The sequence below is a fragment of the Heterocephalus glaber genome, unplaced genomic scaffold, assembly GCF_053883595.1.
Source record: "Heterocephalus glaber isolate CG9 unplaced genomic scaffold, H.glaber_assembly_v1.0 deba00000281, whole genome shotgun sequence".
In the NCBI taxonomy this organism is placed as follows: Eukaryota; Metazoa; Chordata; class Mammalia; order Rodentia; family Bathyergidae; genus Heterocephalus; species Heterocephalus glaber.
Window position 1 is genome coordinate 24,277,689 of NW_028258139.1, and position 24,499 is coordinate 24,302,187.

Below are 24,499 nucleotides of genomic sequence, written 5' to 3' on the forward strand. Positions count from 1 at the left end.
CAAATCCTATCAGCAATGTTCATTAAAAATGGTTAAATATTTCTTTCAGTGGAAGACATCTCCTCTTTTTCCTTTTGATTTTAATTTCTAATTTTCTCCACAGGGGAAAAAACCCTCTAAAATAGGCGTCAGAAACACAAAATTTCTCTATTACCTTACAAGTCTATCGTTTAAAATATCTACTTCCATTTTACAAGTGTAAGCCAAAGACAAGTTGAAATTATAAACAAGGGCTGATCAAAAGATTGATATATGCTTAAATTTTTAAAATTTATTACAGTAAAAGACACATTATCATTAATGCCCTTCAAAATATTCCCCCTGGCTTCAACCACACTTATGCCATCATTCTTGCCACTTTCTGTTAACAAGCCAGAGGGAAGGGTAAGCACAAAAGTCCATACACATGAATGATCTTGCAGACTTAAAGAAGTATGTCACTGTGTCCAGAATGTCCTAAGCAAAGGAGAAAGGGTGATAAGAAGTTGGAAGGTTTGCAGAGCAATATTCAAACCTCAACTGCTTGCTTAATAATTGTGAAGAATCAAAACATTTTATTTTCCCTGCTGTAACCTCAGTTTATCTGTATAGATTCAGGGTGGTGGTATTTCTCTCCCATAAAGTACAGTCAAACCTTGGAATGCAACGAACCTGATCTGCGAGTGTTTTGTAAGATGTACAAACATTTCTAAAAAATTTTAACTTGACAAATGAGCAGTCTTGCAATATGAGTAGTACCTCATGCTGAGTATCATGTGATCAAAACTTTTTTCTCTCTCTCTCTTTCTCCCCCTCCCTCCATACCTAAGGCCATAATTAGATCAAGTTGAATCCATATGTGCCTAAGTCCAGAGCTAGAACTCCTAATTCTAAGACTGCACATCATTACAGGAGGATAACATGGCCAAGAGCCAAATTTTAAATGAATTGAGAACACATTTTTGAAAAGTTGATGAGGTGTACAGTTTCCCAATACTATAAACTGTTATACACAGGAGCAACATTGCATTCTTCTGACTACATGTTCTCTGACCTACAGTAGATGTACAATAAATGCCTCGTACTTCTGGAAACTCCAAATCAGGTGATTCTGCCCATCCTTCAGTGTCCACATGGAGTACCATGGAACCATGCCTACAAACCAAAAATGGTGCTCTTGAGAAAGAAGTCCCTAACCCAGATTGGAAGTCAATCCATTTCTCTCTTCTTAGAATGGGAAAACTGAATGTAAGGTCCTGGAATTGAGAGGCCTTGGAGCTGAGTTGGATTATAATGATTATAACCTGGAGAGAAGATCAGTAATTCCTACTGTTGAAATCTTGAGACTCATTGGTCTTTATCTTCCACAAGTTTTGTTGTTCATCTTTTCCTTTGACTCGGTGAGCTACCTCAATTTTCTAACATGAAATTTCTTCTACTCTTCTTTTCTTGACTTAAACTATCTAGTGTGTTTTTATATAGTTTCCAATCAAAAGAATCTTAACTAATGAAGTTGATTAATAACCATCAGGGAGGATACTACAGACTGAATGTTTGTGTCTCCCCAAAACTCACATGTTGAAACCCTAATCCACAAAATTATGCCAAAATGATGGGCTGGGGCCTTTGGCAAATGAATAGGCCATGAGGGTAGAGTCAGCATGAACAGGATTGGTGTCCTTGTAAGGTGCACGAGAGAGCCGATTCCCTCCTTGCCCCAGGAAGAGGCAGCCAACCATGCCATCTGTAAATCAGCAAGAAGATTCCAACCAAAAACCAACCTGTGTTTGTAGTCTGATGTTAGACTTAGTTTTCAGAACTGGGAGGAGTAAATATCTGTGGTTGAATATACTGTCTATGGTATTTTTTCCAAGGGCTGGAATTGTTTTTTTTTTTCATTTTCAGATTAATTGAGACATAACTGACAAATAAAATTTTATACAGTTAAGAGACATAATGTAATGAGTTGATCTGTGCATACATTATAAACAGTTACCATAGTCAAATTAGTTAACAAAATCCATCACATCACATAGATAATGCTGTGTGTGTGTGTGTGTGTGTGTACAAAGTAAGGACACTTAAGATCTAGCAAATTTCAAATGAAAAGTATATATATTAACTGTAATAATCACTCGTATTTTGTGTCCCTCAAACTTACTTCCTTGAATTGTTTAAGGCAGAAGAATACGAATAACTGTGAGAAACTTAGAGGGTACAGAGATACTTAGAGTAGGTACAGGAAAAAGGAGAGAAGAAAAGTAACCAGTAATGCAGAGATAAGGATCAATGTGATCATTGGTCCTCAAAAGTAACAGAGTGTGAGAATTCCTTAAAGCTGGGGTTAGCAAATTACAGCATACAGGGCTGTTTTTTTTTTAGTTCTTTTATTGGTACAATTTAGGTATACAATTCATTTACATTTATCATTGGGTGTTTGTACCTGTACATGATATATCTTGTTTCTTTTTTTTTTCCCCATTACCTGTGCACCCTTCAAACCCTCAGCCCTTCCCTATTTACATAGACTTCATTTCCAATTTTTTTTCTTTTCTCATAGTTTTTCCTTTCCCTCCTTTCCTTTCCCCTTCCCCTCCCTTCACTCCTTCTTCTTTGGACCTTTTTTCCTATTTCAAATTATCAATTATTCATTTTAATCATTTTAACCCTTGTTCACAGTTTTATAAATCAAGTTTTACTGAAACACAGCCGTGCCACTCATTGATCTTTCACATACTGTCTGTAACTGTTTTGGGCTATGGTGGCAGGTGTGACAGAGAGGACATGGCCATCAAAGCCTGGAGTATTTATTATATGATCTTTTACAAAAAACTTGGCTAATTCCTGATTAAATATTTTGTTTTTTAATCCCCATGAGCAGCACAGAGATTTTGATAGTATAGATGTTGAATAACATTCTGTATTTCACTTGTAACAAGAATCCTGATACTCTGCAGAGCATACTGTAAGGTTCAGTGGTCCAGCAGCTGGGCATGGTGCCTCACAACTTAATCTGGCACTCTAGAGGCTGAGGCAGGAGGAGCACTGTGAGTTTGAGGTCATCCTGGGCTACATAGTGAATTGAAGGCCAGCCTGAAATACATAGCAAGACCCTATCTCAAAAAGCAAAAGGATTTTTTAAAAAAGATTCAGTGGTATTTGGATCTAGGGCAATGACTGGGGTAATGGTCCAGACATTGCACTATAAACATGCTGTCCTTGGACTCACTCCGCATCCCTCTGACACACAGTTTCTGCTCTCTGCAGTTTGGTCTTTCTGTGCTTTTGATCATGTCACTGCCTTTGCAGAGAAAACCATGCCCACTTTCTTTGCTTGGCTAATCTTTCTGAGCCTTCCAATCTCAATTCAACTATTCTGGGAAAACTTGCCTGACCATCCTCTCCCATCTTGGATTTCCTGGTCACCGTAGTCACCTCCTGAGGTGTCCCCCACCAAAAGTCACTCCTTGTGAATAGCTTCTTCTCCAGCTGTTATTTATCTCTCTAAATATAGACACACACACCTCTCCCCATATTCCTGCAGAAGCCAATTAAGACAAGACTGTGAGAGTTAACAAAGCTCTACTGAATATCAGAAGAGAGGGTTGGGCTTAGAGTTAGGGTTAGGGCTAGGGTTAGGGTATAACAAGAGAGTTCACATAAAAAGAAGGGGAAAAATCCTTTGAAATCGAGGCCAAGCTTATAGCCTGGCACCGAGCAATAGCTCATTATTTGTAGAGTGGATAAATGAGCAAGTCTCTGTGCTCCTGTACATGGTGTTCCTTGATCTAAGCTTTTCTCCACTGAATCTTGGTTTACAAGCACATTTTTCCAGAGAGGAAGATCCTTCCATTCCCCTGCCAGACCCCAGAACATTCATGGAGAGGTTCAACTTGACATTATTTTTTAATTCATTAATTTTATTGATACATTTTAGGTATACGATATGACAGCATTCATCTTTGGGAATTTGTACCTTTACCTGATATATCTTGATTCTTATTTTTTCCCCATTCCCCTGCCCTTCCTTCAACTCCTCCACCCCTCTGTTTACAAAAACTTTGTTTCCATTTTTTTCCTTTTCTACAGATTCATTTTTTACAAATTCACTTTCCTCTGTTGAACTCCCTGTTCCAGAAGAGGTTTGCTTTGCCTTTGCAGAAACAAAGGTCTGTTTAAAGATTTTTCTTAATGAAAAAAAAAGAAAGTGGAACAAACAGAGGCAGAAACAGAAAAGGAAGGGCAAGACAAAACAAAGGGAGGGAAGGAAGAAGGGAGGAAAGCAATCAGCCTTTCACACACACACACACACACACACACACTTCAATACTGGTAGCTTTGCAGTACCACTCTGACCCACATTCAATGCATCTTACCTTGGCCAAAGGTGGCACAGAGTCTTAGGTGTGTCTTAGATGCATATGGGGACATGTAGTATTATTCATGAACTGTGCAGATGAGTACATTGAGGTGGGAAGGAGTCGAGTCACAAGGCCTAGGCCAGATCCAGCTCCTGGGCTGTGTTCATCTCACTCAGATGGATTCACTGGCCTCGGGATCATGACCCCACCTGGTGAAGAAGCTGGGACAGAAGATGCGGTTCTATAACCCAGGCCAGCTTCACCACTAGCTGGTGTCATGATCATGTGAGAACCATTCAATCTCCCCGAGCTTCACTTACCACTTACTGCACCTGTGAAACAAAAGGCTTTGATCTCCAGGATCCCTTCCTGCCATAAGTCAGTGACTAAATTATGACCACAACATAGTGTATTTCTTAGAACATGACACCAATAATTGTGAGACATTTACTAATAAACAACACTTCTAACTATAAAGCCATGTCTGTCACTTTCAATTTCAATTTTATATCTATTGAAAAAACATTTTAAATATAACTAAAGAAACATACATATCACCCTTGGATAGATGTAAAAAGAAAATCACAAGTTATATAAATTAAGAAATATAGTTCGGAGACCTTCAAAAGTGGTTCTCTTCTGAGTAACTTTTTAACTCAAAGTCACCAGTGTCTATAGTCTCCAAAAAATATTATCTTCCATGGAATCAAGAGTGTTGCATCATTTCATTTTGTAAAGCAGTTTTCACATTTTTCTCGTGAACATTCTTCCAAGCAGCATATGCCATTCTTCAAGCTCTAATCTGGACACATTTTAGATTCTACTAGGTGATGTCAACAGATGATTTTTAGACCATATCTTGGAGACATATCATCAAATGGTAGGTTTGCGCTCTTTTGCCAATTTGAGAGCCCAGAACAAAGAAGCCTCCTATGTGGGGATCCCAGGGGGATCACCTCACCATGGGAACTCTTAGACTCTAAGCACACAGAGAACTCATTACTGAATCTTGTCTTGGAGCCATCAACTTCATCCAAAGCCAAAGCCAAGGAACTCACATTGTTTATGATAACTTCCTTCTGAGTTTCATAGCCATAATATCTGAACACTGCTTATTGGCAAACCTCCTGGAGTTTGGAAGAAGTACACTCAAATCCAATTAATCACCCTAATAGTGTGCACAGTCTGTAAAGAGTAACCGCAGATTTAATGAAGTCAAAAGGGCACCAGATGTCCCCTTTGATCTTAACCCAGGCTAGTTTGACTCATTTTTTTCTTGGGGTCAGCCTGGCCTGACTCCTCCCATTCTCATTTGTTTTACATCTTTTCTCCTGGGTGTCTTTGTTCTGGGATTTGAAGTGAAAAGCCTGTGCTAAATGCAAGGACCCATTCCTAGTCATTTCAGTGAATCACTGTGTGCTGCAGGGCCTTGGTTTCCTAATCTGTACTATGGGCATGGAGAAATCTGTCTGGCAGGGCTGTTGTGCAGATTAAATACAGTAAAGCCCTTCAAAGTGTAAAGCTTGCATGGAGCAGGTTGCCATCCTCCTTTCTCTCTCTCTTGCCTTTCCTAGTCTTTCCTTCTATTCTGTCTTACTTTTTTCCTTCTATATTTTGGTGTTTATTTTTTCAAAACCTAGGGCCAGGGATTTAGCTCAGTGGTTTTGCCGCCTGCTGCATAAGAGCAAGGACTTGAGTTTGATCCCCAGTATCAAAAAACAAAACAAAACAAAACAAAACCCTATTTTACCTTTCGTTGCTCCAACCTTCCTAGACTCTTCTTTTTCCTTTCTTCCTTCCACCTTTTTGTCCTCTTTCTCTTCTTTCCTTTGTTCCTCTCCTCTTTCAAGCTTTCCCCTTTTTTCTTCCTTCACCCTTTACAAGTGGAGTCTTCACAGACAGCATTTTCTGCATGTCCAGCAGAAGTGGCAAGTTTTTGAAAGACTAACACACAAGCTGTTGAAGTAGCAAAGCTATGAAGGTGTTTGTGGTGTGTTATTGCAAGACAAACTTTCTCCTAGCATATCTGCTAGTGAGGAATACACAATAAAACAGGAAGCTAAGGAGGCCAGGTGAGAATAAAGGCATAAGTCGCTCATTTGAGATCTCTTATTTTTCATGTTGTATTGATCATCAACCCAGGAAAACATCTGCAGCTGACTGTGGTGCTCGAAAAGTTTCAAATATTTAAGCACTTGAATTCAGTTCATATTGACAAATCTATACAAGTAAATCTACAGGCTTTTTGTGGGATTTTTAATTTATTTGTTTTGTTTATTTATTTTGCTATAAATTTTAGGTGTTACCAGGAATCAGTTTCTTTTTTGTGGCTTAATCGCAGCCCCAAGTAGATTTCTCATATCACAGTGGTTGATTCTGGAGGGGTGAGCAAGTTATGTGGACTATACTTCTCATTCTCTAGCTTCCCTTGCTGTTTTACACAGTCATATGTATTGACCAGCTATGACCAATGTTATGTCAGTGGAGTACAACAAGGAATTGATTTGGGGCAAAGCTTTTGCTTTTCTAAGGAGAAGGATCAATGGGAAAGGCTGGCAGACACAGTTCTGTCTTCATTCTTTTCTTCCAGTCTTGGATGCAGATGTGATGATTGGAACTACAGTAGGCATCTTATGACCATGAAGCTCAGAATTTCCACCTCAGCACTTTTGAGATTCTAAGTCCGAGCTTGTTACTACCTCCCTTGAGAAAAATAAATCACTATCTACTTATTATATTCAAGTATACTATAACTTACAGCCAAAAATAGTATTAATCAGTACCCTCCTGGTCTTTGGAGAAAAGTTGCCATCCAACTCTCCCATTAAACCAGATTTGAGTGGAAGAGTTACTTCAGATGCATGCAAAATACATTCAAAGTAACTTGTGATTCTTACAAAGATTAAATTAGGTAATGCAGGTAAAGAACTAACACTAAGCCTGATATTTAATGGATGTTTTAAATACCCTGATTTCACCCTTTGCCAATTCTCTTCCTTGGGAAGAATCATTTGATAAAAGAGAAATGTCCCAATTAAAACTTAATGAAACAATCCCAGTGATCTTGCACCTCCCTTTTTTTATTCTGAGAATTTCTCTACTCTAACACAAGTATGGATTTTTTCTCCTAATTTGGTTAACTCTACTTCTATGGTTTACCTAAATCAGAGGCATTAGCCAATTAGTTACAAAGACTGGGTCATTATTAATTCATTTATTCAAAAACTGTTTGCTAAGCTTTGACTACTGCCAAGCACTGGAGAAAGAGTGTTGAATAAAGCAAAATGACCCTTACTTTCAAAAAGCTTACCTTTTAGTCAGAGAAGAGGAAAATAATGAACCAATAATACAGTAAGATAATTACAGATGAAATGGTGTGCTAGACAGGAAATAAGCAGATATTGTTTAGAAATTCTGAGAGCAAATACCTTAAGTGAGATGGTCAAGAGTCACCTTCCTGAAGGGATGAATTCTGAGCAAGGCAGAGGGGACACCAAGGAATAGTTAAGGACAGTTTTTCTTCTTGACCTTTTTTTCTTAGCTCCATCATTGAGCTTTAGTGCGCATTTATCCTGCAAAGCCCAGTGCAAATGTCTTCTCCAAGTATCTCCACAGTATACATCAATTAATTAATGGGCATCCATTTGCTCATTAATTAGTTAATTGTAAAAGATACAAAATATTTCTAATTGCAACAGGAAAGTAGTAAATGGTTTTAAACAAAGAAGTGATATTGCCGAATTTGCAATCAGGCCCCTACCCTTGTCCCTCATGACTCTTAAACTAAAGAGAGCACAAGACCACATAAGATTTCCTTTTCCTATATATAATGAATTAAAAGCTGAAGAAATGATGTCTTGCAATTCTGACTACCATGTAACTTTGATATTGTTATTCTTCTTGCTGTAGTTTTGTTTTTTGTTTTAAGAAACTTACAGCTGAGCAGAAGGGGCTTCCAGGCCACCGTTCCACCACTCCCAGACCAGAGGTAGGGGCTACCGGGCCACCATTCCACCGCTCCCAGCCCAGAGGAAGGAGCTTTTGGGCCGCTGTTCAACCACTCCCAGCCCAGAGGTAGGGGCTTCATGGCTGCTGTTCCACTGCTCCCAGCCCAGAGGAAGAGGCTTCTGGGTCACCGTTGCACCACCCCCAGCACAGAGGTGGTGAGCAGTGAGGGCAACAAGAGCACCCCCCACTTGGAATGAGAAGACATGTAAACAAATCTCAAAACCAAACTTCAGATCACCTACAGCAAGCCCAAAGGGAAATGAAAAGGAACACTCTGACACTCAACCACCTGGACTCCCTGAACTGGCAACAAATGAGGATCTGGAAAAAATGAAATCAGAAATAATTTTTCAGACAACAGCAGAGATTGTGCCCATAGTCCAAGACAAGATTAGTAAATCTAGAGAGGACACAGATAAATAAATAGAGGAGCTGAGGAACATGATGGAATCCCAACATAGGAAACAAATGGAATCCATAAAACATATACAGATTTCCAGGAGATTAAAAACTCCATTGAAAGTTTACACAGCAGAAGGAGCCAATGTGAGGAGAGAATTTCAGATATAGAAGGTAAGATTGCAATTAGTGATGAGGAAAAGAAAAATTGCTTCAAAATTCTAAGGGAACATGAGAAATCAATCCAACAACTTCTAGAAGATGCAAAGAACAACATCAGAGTGATTGGAGTCAATGAAGAAACAGGAGAACGTGCAGATGACATAAAAAAAACTGTTCACAGAAGTAATGGCAGAAAACCTCCCAGGCCGGGGAAAAGAACATGACTTACAGATAAGTGAGGCGTATAGGCCTCCAAATAGCCTTGATAAAAAAGAAAAAACCAGACATAGGCATATAATTGTTAAGATTCCAGAAACTCAACAGAAGAACAACATTCTACAAGCAGTTAGAGAAAAGAAACAAATCATATACAAAGGAAAGCCCATCAGAATCACAGCAGACTTCTCAACACAAACCCTCAGGGCAAGAAGAGCTTGGAGTGACGTATTCCAAGCCCTAGAGGAAAAAAGCCTCCAAACCAGATTGATGTACCTCCAAAACTATCTTTCAAAATTGATGGAGAAATAAGATACTTTCATGACAAAGATCACCTTAGGAACTTCATGAATACCAAACCAGCACTCCAAAAAATTTTAGATAATATCCTAGGAACAGACAATGAGGAACCCAGCCACAGGAAGCACAGCAGAATGAATCCATCAGGCGGGACAAGAAATTGAATGTTAACGGGAAAATCCAACAAAAAGAAAAAGTCATGACAATGATAAGTCAATAAGTATCAGTTATAAGCATCAATGTTCATGGTTTCAGTTCACCAATCAAAAGAAATAGACTGGCAGAATGGGTCAAGAAGTAAAATCAAACAATATGCTACATACAAGAAACACACTTAATTCAAAAAGAAACTTACAGAATAAAATTAAAGGGTGGAAAATAATACTCCATGTGACAGGAACCCAAACGAAAAGTAAGAGTAGCTATGCTTTTACAGATCAAGTGGATTTCAAACCAACACTGATTAAGAGAGACAAACAAGGACACTACTTCCTTGTAAAGGGAACAAACAAACAAGAAGAGATGACAATCATAAATACATATGCACCAAAAACTAGTGTGCCCAACTATATAAAACAAATACTAATGGACATGAAAAGTCACATATGCACTAATACAATTGTAGTGGGGGACCTCAATGCCCCACTGTCACAAACAGATAGATCAACTAGACAAAAAAGAAGTAATGAAATATTAGAACTCAATGGAACTCTTGAACAAATGAACTTAACAGATATTTACAGAGTATTCCACCCCACAAAATCAGAATACACATCCTTTTCAGCTACACATGGGTCATTCTCTAAAATAGGCCACATACTTGTTCATAGAAATGTTTAAGTAAGTATAAAGAAATTGAAGTTATCTCCTGTATATTATGAGACCATAGTGCAATGCAATGGGAGATCAATAGCAAAAGAAACCACAAGAATTTCATAAGCACATGGAAATTGAAAAACACACTTCTGAATAACCAATGGGTCACAGAGGAAATTAAAGAAGAAATCAGACAGTTCCTTCAATTAAATGACAATGACAACACAACCTATCAGAATCTATGGGACACAATGAAAGCAGTCTTACAAGGGAAATTCATAGCAGTGAATACTCATATTAGGAAAACAAGGGAGCCCAATTAAACAACCTGATGCAGAACCTCAAGCTTCTAGAAAACGAAGAGTGGGAGAAAGCCAAAGCCCAAAGAAAGGAGGAAATTATAAAAATCAGAGCAGAAATCATTTCAATGGAGACTAAGAGAAGGATACAAAGAGTCAAGGAAGCCAAGAGTTGGTTCTTTGAAAGAATTGAGAAACCCTTAGCCAAACTTATCAAAAAAAGGAAAGAAAAGGCCCAAATCCATGCAATTAGGAATGAAAAGGGTGAAATTACAACAGCCTCAGCAGAAATCCAGAGGATCATCAATACCTACTTCTAGAATCTATATGCAAATAAGATGGAAAACACAGAAGAAATGGACAGATTCCTAGATACAAATGAATTACCAAAGTTAAACAAAGAAGACCGAAAAATTCTGAACAACCCAATATCAACCAATGAAGTGGAAAACGTAATTAAATACTTACCAACTAAGAAAACCCCAGGTTCTGATGGATTCACCACTGAATTCTAAAAGACATTTAGAGAGAAACTACTGCCACTATTGGTTAAACTCTTCAATTAAATTGAAAGGGAAGTAATACTCCTGAATTCATTCCTGGAAGCAAGCATCACCTTGATCTCCAAAGCAGAGAAAGACCCAACTGAAAAAGAGAACTATAGGCCAATCTCACTAATGAACATAGATGCAAAAATCCTTAATAAGATAATGGCAAACAGAATGCAGAAGATCATCAAGAAGATCATACACCCTGATCAAGTGGGATTCATCCCAGGGATGCAGGGATGGTTCAACATATGCAAATCAATCAATGTAATACACTATATCAATAGAGCCAAGGACAAATATCATATGATCATCTCAATAGATGCAGAAAAAGCATTTGACAAAATCCAACACGCATTTATGATAAAAACCCTACAAAAAATTGGAATAGATGGTCTCTATCTCACTCTGATAAAAGCCATCTATGAAAAATCAACAACCAATATCATACTAAATGGTCAAAATCTGAAATCCTTCACACTAAAATCAGGAACAAGACAAGGATGTCCACTATCACCACTCTTGTTCAACATAGTTTTGGAAACATTAGCCATAACAATTAGACAAGAGAAAAAAATAAAAGAAATAAAGATAGGAAATGAAGAAGTCAAATTGTCATTATTTGCAGATGACATGATACTCTATATAGAAGACTCCAAGAATGCCACCAAAAGTCTTCTAGACCTAATAACCAAATTCAGTCAAGTAGCTAGTTACAAGGTCAACACACAAAAATTTCCTCTACACGAACAACAGGCTCACTGAGGCAGAAATAGGACAAACAATTCCTTACACAATAGCATCCAAAAAACTGAAATACCTATGAATCAACCTAAGGAAGGAAATCAAAGACCTCTTTTCTGAAAAATATAGCACTCTGAAAAGAGAGATTGAAGATGATATCAGAAAATGGAAAGACATCCCTTGCTCCTGGCTAGGAAGGATCAACATAGTGAAAATGGCCATACTTCCAAAACTGCTAAATAGATTCAATGCAATCCCAGTTGAAATCCCAGCAGCATACTTCACAGACCTGGGGAAAGCAATCCAAAATTTCATTTGGAACAAGAAGAGACCTAGAATAGCTAAAAAACAATATTAGGCAATAAAGACAAGGTAGAAGGTATCACAATTCCCAACCTGAAACTATACTACAAAGCTACTGTGATAAAAACAGCATGGTACTGGCAAAGAAACAGACCTGAGGATCAGTGGAACAGATTAGAAGATGCAGAAACCACACCAGACACACTCAGCCATCTCATCTGCGATAAAGGTGCCAAACACCCTCACTGGAGGAAAGAGAGCCTCTTTAATAAATGGTGCTGGAAAAATTGGGTTTCAACTTGCCAAAGGTTACAACTAGATCTATATCTCTCACCATGGACTAAACTAAAATAGAAATGAATTAAGGATCTAAATATTAAAATAGAAATGCTGAATCACCCAGAACAAAGGTTAGGTAGATCTCTTGAAGACATTGGTGTAGGAAAAGATTTTATCAACAAAACCTCAGTTGCCCGTGAACCAGCACAAACAATCAACAAGTGGGATTTCTTCTTATTAAAAAGCTTCTTCACAGCAAGAAAGACCACAAACAGTGTGAAGAAACAATCCACAATGTGGGAAATATTCTTCACCCGCTGTTCCTCAGACAAAGGTCTACTATCTCGAATGTATAAAGAACTTAAAAAACTCAGACCTCCCAAATTTAAAGACCTAATCCAAAAATGGGCATCTGAAATGAACAGATATTTCTCAGACAAAAAAAGTAGAAATAGCAAGTAAGCATATGAAAAAGAGTTCAACATCACTGGTCACTCTAGAGAGGCAAATGAAAACAATGCTGAGATTGCACCTCACCCCAGAAAGAATGGCTGCTATCATGAAATCAACCAATAACAAATGCTGATGGGGTTGTGGGGAAAGAGGAACTGCTGGTGGGAGTGTAGACAGGTGCAACCACTGTAGAAATCAGTATGGAGATACCTCAGAGAACTAGGACTAGAGGTCCCATTTGACCCAGCTATTCCCCTGCTGGGTATCTTCCCCAAGGAATTAAAAGAATCATACCACAGTGATATATGTGCACCCATTTTCATAGCAGCACAATTTGTAATAGCAAAAACTTGGAAGCAGCCCAAATGCCCATCAACTGGAGTGGAGACTGGACAAAGAAAATGTGGGGTTTTTAAAAATAAAATGGAATACTACTCAGCCATAAAAAATGAGAAATTAGAGAGGCATTTATTGCTAAATGGATGCACATTGAGGCAATACTCTTAAGTGAAATAAATAGGACACACATGTATAAATACTGAATAGTTTCTCTACTGTGAGAAACTGAAAGTGTAAATAAGGACTAAAATGTATAATAAATAATGTGAAATAGAAAGAAAAGGGGCAAAGGGGAAGGGGAAGTGGGAGGGGTAGGGGAAAGGAAAGAAGGGAATGGAATTAATATGAGAAAATGAAAAAATGGAAACAAAGACTTTGTAAATAGGGAAGGATAGAGGGGTTGAAGGGAGAGCAGGTAAAGGGCAAAAAATAAGAACCGAGAGAGTATGTAAAGGTGCAAATTTCCCGTGAGGAATGTCATTATATTGTAGACTGAAAATGTACCAATAAAATAAAATTTTTTAAAAAAAGAAACTTACAGCCTTTAGGGCAATGAGGTGTTTTAACTATTGCTACAAAACAAATATCTCTCAAACTTAGGGGCTTAAATAATGAATATTTATTATCTTGCTGTGTGACTTAGTCACTTTCTCAATGCTTGAACACAATCTCTGCTACCCACAACTTAAAAGAGAGATTTACTTTGGCTCACAACTATAGTTCCTTGTTGTTTGGCTTCATGGCAGAAATAACATGGCCAAGCTTCATAGCAGAGGAAAAGCTTCTTAAGTCATAGTTGTTAGGAAGCAGAGAAAGAAAAGAGGAGCTGGGAGGGGAGACATACCCTTCTAGGCCACACCCCGTCCATCCTGCTTCCCCTAACCAAGCACCACCTCCTCATAGCAAGTCAGTTATATGGTCCAATTCTCTTTAGAAAGCACCGCCTATAAGAACATTAGGCCTCCAAGGGAAACTCCTCCCCTGGCTCCCAAAAGACTCATTTTCATCTTTGTACAAAATGTTTTCAATCCGTATCTAAGACTTCACCAAAGTCTTAAAGAGCTTCAGCAGTTCTGAAAAGTCAAAATCCAATTTCTTCTGAGACTCAAGGAATACTCTAAGCTGGGAGGCCTGTGAAAAAATCAAAAATAATGTTACTACATTGCCAACATACACTGGCACAGGATAAACATCCCCACTCCAAAAGGAAGGAAGGTATAGTGGGATAGAAACCAATGGGACTAAATCAAGACCAAAACCCAGCAGAGAAAACACTAAATACTGTAGTTCCATATCCTACCTGGGCAGCATCTGGGGCAAGATGTGAACACCAAAGGGTTTAGGTGGCTCCACCCCTACACCGTTTTCTGTTGTAGCCCTCATAATTTCTTTCTTAAGGTGGTTTTGCTAACTGCCTGCAGCTTTCCTCAAACATTCCACATTCTGGGCAGTACCAGTCAGTATTTACTAGAGAAACAGATATAGCACAAGATATACAAATATATATATGAATTTACAAGATTAGCTTACAATGGCCATCCACAGAGTTGGATGAGGAAGAGTGCAGAGAGCCTGTCTGCACACTGGAGACCCAAGGATTCAGTCTAAGGTCTGCAGCTCACTGTAGTGTCCCGTGCAAGTCTGGATCAGGAGATCAGTGGGTCTGGAATGGAAGGCTAGAAAGTCTACACCGGAAGGCTGAAGGATCCATGCTGGAAGCTGAAGAGTCTGCACTGAAAGCCAAAAGATAATGTTCAAGGTGAAGGTGAAGACTGGAGCTCCCCTGAAGGAACAGAAGCAGTAGTGTCCTTCCTCATTTCCCCTTTATATTATCCAGGCGATGACCCGACCTAAGGTGGGTCCTCCCTGGGGTGTGGAATTGTTGAGTTGATTTAGCTAAGCTTCTCTTAACTAAATTACTCAAGTTGACACAATCACTAAAACATCACATGAGTTCCAAATTCCTGGGGTCTCCACTGCACTTTCAACTTCACTCTAACAGTTCAAAGCACTGCTCTTTTGATGGCACAGTGTCTGGCCTCTCAGATGTTCCTCAGAAATTTGAGTGGAAGCCTCCCTGACACCATAGGTCTTATATTCTGCATGCCTGTAAAACCAGCACCACATGGATGACACCAAGGTCTGCCACTAGCACAATAGCTGGATTCCTTTGGATCATGCTGCAGTAGCCTCTAAGTGCCTGAACAGCTGAGCACTATGAAAGAAATCTCAGCAACACAGCTCTGTAGCCAGCCCTTTTTGAACAGGTGGCCTGGGGCTCTGTTCTTAATGCAGTCTTTCATTTTTTGGAACCTTGAGACTTCAAACGGTGAGGTCATTTAGATTCCCAAGATGCCCTCAAGGCATCCTTCTTATTTTCCTGATCAAAGTCTTCTCATATTTTTAATGCTAATCTTTTAGCAACTAAGCTCTCCTCTGCTCCAACTTCACAGGTGGTTTCTGGCAAAACTGAAAAACTATCTAAAGAGCTTTTTGGTCCTGATTTTCAAAATGAATCTGGCTAGTATCTGTCATTAGTACCCATCCCACAACCTGAACATTGGGCTCCTTTGAAATTTCCTTTGTCAGATCTGCTGCCCTTAATCTTAGTCTCCCACAAAGTTTTAGAACATTAGCAAAATGTAGACAATGTTTTCCCAAAGCATAACACATGTGGCTTGGAGTTCAACTGCCAGTGGCATTCTTTTTTGCATCTGAACCTCCTGGCCTGGTCTTTAACATCTGTAATTTTATCAGCATTCTGGTCCTTTGAGTTCTGACTAGAATCTCCCATAAAACCCTGCTCACAGCATTCTAGGGCTTCTCTAGCTAGCATCTCCAAACCAATCCTAATTCTTCCCTCCAGCCACTTTCAAAGGCTTCTAAACCATGGGTGAGATTATCACAGCAATGATCCCAATCCTGGTACCAAAATCTGACTTCATCACTTTCTCATTACCAAGACACAACAACCAGCATCCACAATTTAAAGGAGTTTATTTTTTCACTCATGGCTATAATCCATGGTAAACTATCTCAAAGGAAGCAGAAAGAAAAGAGAAGGACTGGGAAAGAAGATATACCCTTCCAGGTCATGCCCCCAGTGACTGGCCTCCCATGACTGGGCCCTACTTTCTAACAGCCAGTCATCTATAGCTCCCTCTTGATCCAATTTTCTTCCAAAAGCTCCACCTATGAACATATGAAACCTTTGGGGGATATTCGCAATATTAATCATCACACTATGTATGTGGTCAAATGTTTAAGAGCAGCCTCATTGGGCAATTCCAGTTCAGAGACTCTCCTGAGTTTTCAGGAAGTTCACCTAGACCTAAAATGATCTGATTGCTTGAAGAGGACAAGAAAATTCACTTCCAAGATAATTCATGCAAATGTTGCTGGAAAAAGTATCATTTATTTTCTGGCCACAGGTGTGAGGCCTCAGCTCCTTCTCATGTGGACTCCTCTATAAGACTGCCTGAGTATCCAACATGGTGGCTGGCTTCCCCACTTCAGGACACTTCAGGAAAGCAAGGTATAAGCCACAGTTCCTTCATGTCCTCATTTCAGAAGCAACATGCCACTGCCTCTGTTGTCCTCTATTGGCCACACAAACTAATTCTAGTTCAATGTTGGAGACTACACAAGAGCATGAGCACAAAAAGTAGGAGATCATTGGAGATTATCTTGGAACCTGACCACTATAGTCAAAGAAATACATGGAAAATGTTGACATAGAGACACTTGGTTGGTTAAATAGGGACTATGAGAAAAATCTCTGTTGCCAAGCTGAGAATCTGGCTCCATATAGTCACCTGCATCAGATCTATTGATTACTAGTAAGGTAGCATCAAGTTCCAGCTTAGAGGAAACCAGAAGATGCAAAGCTTTCCAAACTCATTAGTGAAATGGAAAGGGAACCAATACTCCCAAAATCATTCTTGGAAGCTAATATTACCCTGATGCCAAAACCAGAGAAGGACCCAACCAAAAAGGAGAACTACAGGCCAATCTCCTAATGAACACAGACACAAAAATCCTCAGTAAGTTACTGGCAAATATAATGCAGCAAATCATCAAGATGGTTATACACTATGACCAAGTAAGTTTCATCCTAGGGAGGCAGGGATGATTTGACATACACAAATCAATAAATGTAATGCACCATGTCAACAGAGCCAAAGACAAAAATCACATGATCATGTCAATAGATGCAGAAAAAGCATTTGACAAAGTCCAACACCCATTCACGATAAAAACCCTACAGAAAATTGGACCAGGTGGTCTTTATCTCAATCTGATAGAAGCAATCTATGACAAACCAACAGCCAACATAATACTAAATGGTTGAAAACAGAAAGCTTTCTCTCTAAAGTCAGGAACAAGACAAGAATGTCCACCATCACCACTCCTATTCAATATAGTTCTGGAAATATTAGCCAGAGCAATTAGACAAGAGAAACAAATAAAAGGAATAAAGATAGGAAAGGAAGGAGTTAAATTATCGTTATTTGCAGATGACATGATACTCTACATAGAAGACCCCAAAAACTCTACCAAAAGACTTCTCCCCAAAAGAATTAATAACCAAATTCAATAGCTGGATACAAATTCAACACTCAAAGATCAGTATTATTCCTGTACACAAAAAAAGTACTCACTGAGAGAGAAATAAGGTAAACAACACCTTTCACAGTAGCACTGAAAAAAGTGAAATACTTAGGAATCAGTCTAACAAAGGAAGTAAAAGATCTTTATATTGAAAATTACAGTACTCTGAAAAAGGAGATTGAAAAGGATATCAGAAAATGGAAAGATATCCCTTATTCTTGGGTAGGAAGAACCAACATGGTGAAAATGGCCATACTCCCAAAATTGTTACATATATTTAATGCAATTCCAATCAAAATACCATTAGATACCTTACAGAACTAGAGAAAACATTCCTAAAATTCATTTGGAATTAAAAGAGACCTAGAATAGCAAAAACAATTCTGGGCAACAAGGACTGGGCAGGATCATCACCATTCCTGACTTGAAATTATACTACAGAACAATTGTGGTAAAAACAGAATGGTACTGGAAAAAAAAAAAAAGCAGACCTGAGGATCAGTGGAACAGATTAGCAGATGCAGACACAACCCCAAACATACTCAGACACTTTATCTTTGACAAAGGGGCCGAATACATTCACTGGAAGAAAGATATCCTCTTTAATAAGTGGTACTGGAAACACTGGCTTTTGAATGCCAGACTGAAACTGGACCCTTATCTCTTACCATGCATTAAAATAAAATCAAAATGTTTCAAAGACCTAAATATTAAAACAGAAATACTAAATCTACTTGAAGAGAGAATAGGTAGAACTTTTTAAAATTAATTCTATTGGTACAATTTAAAGGTACACAATGATCACATTCATCAAAGGGAATTAGTACCTGCACATGGTATTTCTTGATTCTTCTTTTTCTGCCAATCCCCTCCCTTCCTCTAAACCTCCCTCCCATTCTTATTTACAAAAGCTTTGTTTCCATTTTTAAATTTTCCTTTCCCTTTCCCTTCTTCCCCTCCCCATTCAGTTTCCCTTTCCTTTCGAACAATTTCTTCCTATTTCACAATATCTATTATACATTTCAGTCCTTATTTACCCTTTCAATTTCTCACACCAGAAAGGCAATGCGATATTTACATATGTGTCCAATTTATTTCACTTAAGAGTATAAGACTTTTGAAGACATAGGTGTAGGCAAAGACTTCATGAACAAAATCTCAATTGCACAGGAAATACTTCAAAGAACCAACAGCTGGGATCTCATTTTATTAAAAAGCTTTTGCACAGCAAAGGAAATCACCAACAGAGTAAAAAGAGAACCTACAGAATGGGAAAAAATTTTAGCCAGTTGTTCCTCAGAAAAGGACTCATATCTAGAACATATAGAGAATTGAAAAAGAAATAAGACCCCCCAAGCGTAAGGACACAATCCAAAAATGGGCATCCAAAATGAATATACACTTCTCAGATGAAGTACAAACAGCAAATAAATATATGAAAAAAATGTTCAACATCACTGGTCATTTGAGAGATGCAAATTAAAACAACATTGAGATTTCATCTCACTCAAGAAAGCATAGCTATTATCAAGAAATCAACCAACAAATGCTGGTGGGGTTGTGGGGGAAAAGGAACCTTTCTCCACTTGGTGAGAGTGTAAAATGGTACAAGCACTGTGAAAATCAGTATGGAGATTCCTCAAAAAACTAGGATTAGAGGTCCTATTTGACCCAGCTATTCCCCTTCTTGGCATCTTCCTGAAAGAACTAAAACCATCAAACCACAGCCATATATGTGCATACATGTTTATAGCACCACAGTTTGTAATAGCTACATCTTGGGAACAACTCAAATGCCCATCAACCAATGAATGGATAAAGAAGATGTGGGGGTTTTTTTACAATGAAGTACTACTCAGCCATAAAGAAAGATAAACTTGAGACATTTCTAGATAAATAGATGCAACTAGAGACTATCCTCTTAAGTGAAATAAATCAGACACATATGTGTAAATATCACACTCTCTGGTGTGAAAAACTGAAAGTATATACAGGGACCAAAATGTATAATCGATATTGTGAAATAGGAAGAAATTGTTGAAAAGAAAAAGGGAACCAGGGAAGAGGGTGGGGAAAGGAAGAACGAGAAAAGAAAAAAATGAGAAAAGAAGGATGAAATGGAAAGAAAGCTTTGTAAATAAGGAGGGGGAAAAGGGTTGGAGGGAGGAGAGAGGAATGGGAATAAGATATATCATGCACAGGTACAAATTCCCTATGATGAATGTAATCATTATGTATATTTAAATTGTACCAATAAAAGTAATAAAAATAAAATAAAATCTCAATCATCCAAGAGCAAGGGTAAGGACCAGGGACCTGTTTCAAATGCACACATGGTTGGCAATATTGCCCTTACACTTGGAAGTCATTGGGAAGGTGAATTTTATGTCATGTGTTGTTTTCCCACAGTTAAAAAAGAGTGGTGTGATCAGATTTTAATTTAGGACAATCACAGCAACTGAAGAAAGGAGACAGACTACAGCTAGAGACATGTTAGGAGTCTATTGCAGTTATCTAGGTGAGACAGGATGGTAGCCAAAAATAAGCAAACATCACTGGAGTTAGAGGAAATAGAAGAAAGTTGTGAATCACTCTGTCAGTGGACATTTGGCTTTGTTCATTTCATGGAGTGGATGGGAGGAGTGAACCGTTTTACCATGAGCATTGGTTATGTGTGATGTTATATATATCTTGTGTTTAGCCTTAACCTGGAAAGATTTTTATTTTCCACAAAATTATGGAAGTTTGAGATTGTTAACTCATTCAAGGTCACAGAGATATACCTAAGAACTCAGGAATAAATCTTCCTGAAAACCAATTGGATTTATTTCACTAAACCACGGATTTGGTTAAAAACGATTTACAACAATTTCAGTAATGATCTCAGGGTGAGGCCAATCCATTCTCAACACTTCTTTTACACAATGTACCCTCTATATTGTCCCCACAATAGATAGATGTGTGTGTGTGTGTGTTGCTTGTGAAGTCCAAATCTATTTGATTTAAAATTGGATAATGAAAATTCAAATATCAACTTGGACAGTAAGAAATACTACATTAAGCCAAACTTCACATTTTATGAATTTGAGATAATATGGTATCAAGAGTTGATAAAGAATCTTATTTAATTTTCTTCAGTTGTTGACTTCAAAGATATAAAAATTGTATATAAAAGATGTCATTATGTAGAGTAATAAATCAATAATTACATTTATGGTCTTATGATACTATTTTATTAATTTATGTGTTAATGCTAATTTGCCCCATGATGTTGACCTTATACTCCATATTTTAGTTGGACATCACAGTATTCAAACAAACTGATCTGGGGAGATTTTATACATTTTGTAAACATAGACACCTTTTTGAGGGATTAATTTATAGGAAGCTCTCTTGTGTGCCTTCCTTATTCATTTCCTTCATTCATGCTTTCTGTCAATTGCTTCCAGAAAGCAAAATTAATTTTTTTTCATCTTTTGTTTTTCCAAAATCATAATCCAAAAAGAGAAATTAAAGATTTTAGAGGTACAAGAAGTAATGGGGTACCAGGCAGAAAAGAAAAATGACATGACCTTGAAAAACAAGGATTCTCACTGAACTAAAAAGAGTTACTCTCAAACTGGTGTTGTGAGGCAGGAGACACTATGCACATCATTAATAATGTCTTCCTGCTAATCCCTTGAAGAAAACATACAGCACTAAAGTAGAAGGACAATATCCTGTAGTAAATGTAACATTTGCTACTGGACTCAGGGGTGGGATCGTGTGGGTAAGAAGAAAAATGTGTCAGTGGTGAATTAATAGCCAGTGACCAGAGGTCAATAATGGGTGCATGTCCCCACCCCCAAAGGTCAACAGAAACACACACACACACACACACACACACACACACACACACACACACACACTGTAGGCACTACCTAAAAACTTAGAACTATGTTGGCAGTTATAATGGAGTATCAACTTGACTGACTTTGGGATCCACCCCCTGTCCCTGGGGTTAGTGGAACATTTTTGTTGGTGTGTCTGGGTAGATCATGAAGGTGTGGGCTTAGGGCCTATGTCTGGTCCCCTTGCTCCTTTCTTTCTGGCCCTGTTTATCTGCTTTGCTTCCTGGCTGCCATGAAACTAAACATCTTTATTCCATTACACTTGTCTACCATGATATTTCTGCCTTGCATCCAGCCAAAGATGGACTGAATTCCTGTCTTAGTTACTTTTCTTGTTGCTGAGACAAAATACTTAATATCCAAAGTTAAAGGAGGAAAGTTTTATTTAGCTCTCATTTTGTAGAGGTTTCAGTCCATAGTTGGCTGGCTCCAAGGCAGGGTGGCTCGGCAGAGGAGAATCTCAGAGGAGAAAGAGTTCATGGCAGGCAGAAGGCAGCAAAGTAGCAAGCAGCAAGTGATAAGTGACCACAGCAGCCCTCTATTTGCCCCTTATATTCTATCCAGGCTACATGCCTGTAGGGCAGATAGCACTCACACACAGAGAAAGCCTCCCCATTTCCCACTCCAAGAACTATGCCAAATCAGTGGACTAATTTAGAAATCACACACCCTTTATCCCAGCATCACACACTTAATCCCAGCATCACACACCCTAGATCCAGTCACCTCTGAAAAGCTCCACCTATGACTGCATGAGGCTTTGGGGAACATCTAAACATGAGCCAGAACAATTCCCTAAAACTGAATCAAATTAAGCCTCTCCTTCAAGTTGTGGGTATTGGGTGTTGTGTTCAGCAACAAGGAAAGTGACTAATACATATGGAATCTCCCTGGGATCAGAAGACTACAGATAAAAACCCAGGCAGGTAGTGGGTTAAATGCCTCACCAAATGAGTAGAAAAGAAATACATTAATTTTAAGAAGTTAAATGAATGAAATAAGGTTCACACATGCAACTATATATCAATACATATATATACATTTGCATTATAATGTAATCTATACAGTGTTAGCTTAAATATTCTACATAAAGCCTAAAAACACCAAAGGCAAAAATAGTAAAGGGTAGAATATCTTAAAACATAATGCTTTTATGCTATTAAAATAATAATTGGGTAGTTTTTTAAAGAGTATCTGCTTCATTTCCCACTGAGTCTGCAAATTTTGCCCCAAAACTTTCTAAGTGTGTCAAATTTAAAAAGTAGATCTTAGGCCACAGTCAAGAGAGTTATTAACATGGGTGAACTAGTGTTTTCCTACTTTTCATTACTACTTCTTTTCACACGCTTCTTAGTCATTTTCCAGCATGTGTGTTCTTGTTATTTTAGAACTTTGATAAGCAAAATCTTAGTTATATCACAATTAGCTAGCTCATCCTCTAGTTAAACCAGAGACAAGGGAAAAATGTCTTAAGAAAAAGAAAATATGTAAATCTATCTGCCTTGAAGCTTTCTTTAGACTCACCTGACTGCCTCATGAGTTCTGCCTTTCTTATCTCAGAATTGTTTTCACACTGATGAGATGCTCTTCTCCTTCTAGGCACCAGAATCTAATTTAAACTAGTTCCTGTGAAGATTCAAAATCTCTAAAAATTTCTTCTCCATTTTTCAAGGCAGAATTAATATACTAGGAAAATAGGCATTTTAGTTTTTTCCCTTTGCATTCTACTGCATTCCAGATGAAATGCGACTACAAAGATTTTTTCTTTTCTCATTAGAATATGTTTGCAAACATAATTACATTAATCTTGGGGAATTGGTACATATACACATATATTGCCTCTTGATCATTGTTATTCCCTTTATGCTCCCTTGTCCCTCCTTTGTCAGATCCCCTTCCCACCTCTACAGAGCTTACTTCCCTGTTTCTTATCATTTTTCTTTTGTTTTGCTCTTTAAATTATTTATATTTTGGATCTCTCATATTGGAGAAATCATGTGATACTTAATTTTCTCTGTCTCATTTATTTCATTTAGTTTTATAGTCTCAAAATCCATCCATCTTCCTACAAATGACTCAAATTTATGCTTCCTTATGGCAAAGGTTTTCATCCATAGACCTTCACTATGAGCCCTAGTTACCCTAGACATTGACTTTGCCGGATTTTTGTCAAAGCAGGCAATGCCCTTGGCATTCCCCATGCCTGCTGTCCAGGATAGAAGGCATGTCATTTTCCTTTAAGGATTTCTGACTGTGGAAGCTGCCGGTCACCAACACCCTCCTTCCCTTTGGAAACAGGATCTCCCTGGTTTCAGGTCCCTTTCCTGAACTCAGTCCATCTTTTCTTTTACATGTGAATATTTTATGCCTTCAGTAAGTGTCAGGGTTTCTACAGGCATTTTCCAAAGGACTCATAAAATTTAAATTTATATATTAATATAAGCCAACCTAGGGAGTCAAGAGTGAATTGGGAGTAAATTGATGTCCTTTTCTTAAGCACAGTAACACAAATGTGGCCTATGTATACCGCAACTTCACAAAACAAATACGTTATTTTCCAGTGAGGGAATAAAATGATTTTCCCATACCTCAACCATCCAAATTAAATTAAGTTTACCAAGTGAATTATTTTGGTTAAATACAATATGTGAAAATTTCTTTTTCAAGAATTATAAAAGTAACATCTATCCCTTTAACTGAGCCAAAATTAATAAACAGTCCATCCAATCAAGAATGAGTTCTGCTATATTCATTTGCTACTCAATCTCATCCCAGCAGATTTATCAAGGTTG

The 24,499-nt window shown here is 38.1% G+C and overlaps 1 long non-coding RNA gene across 1 annotated transcript in view; it reads right to left on the bottom strand.

The window, feature by feature from the left end:
• Window positions 1-327: 327 nt before the first annotated feature.
• LOC110347672 (uncharacterized) overlaps window positions 328-24,499 on the bottom strand; it is a 29,064-nt gene continuing 4,892 nt past the window's right edge. Inside the window, exons 2-3 of the long non-coding RNA XR_015441397.1 lie at window positions 14,737-14,939; window positions 328-14,337 (exon numbers count right to left, since the gene is read on the bottom strand). This is a non-coding gene — a long non-coding RNA (uncharacterized LOC110347672). The remainder of the gene's footprint in view (window positions 14,338-14,736; window positions 14,940-24,499) is intronic.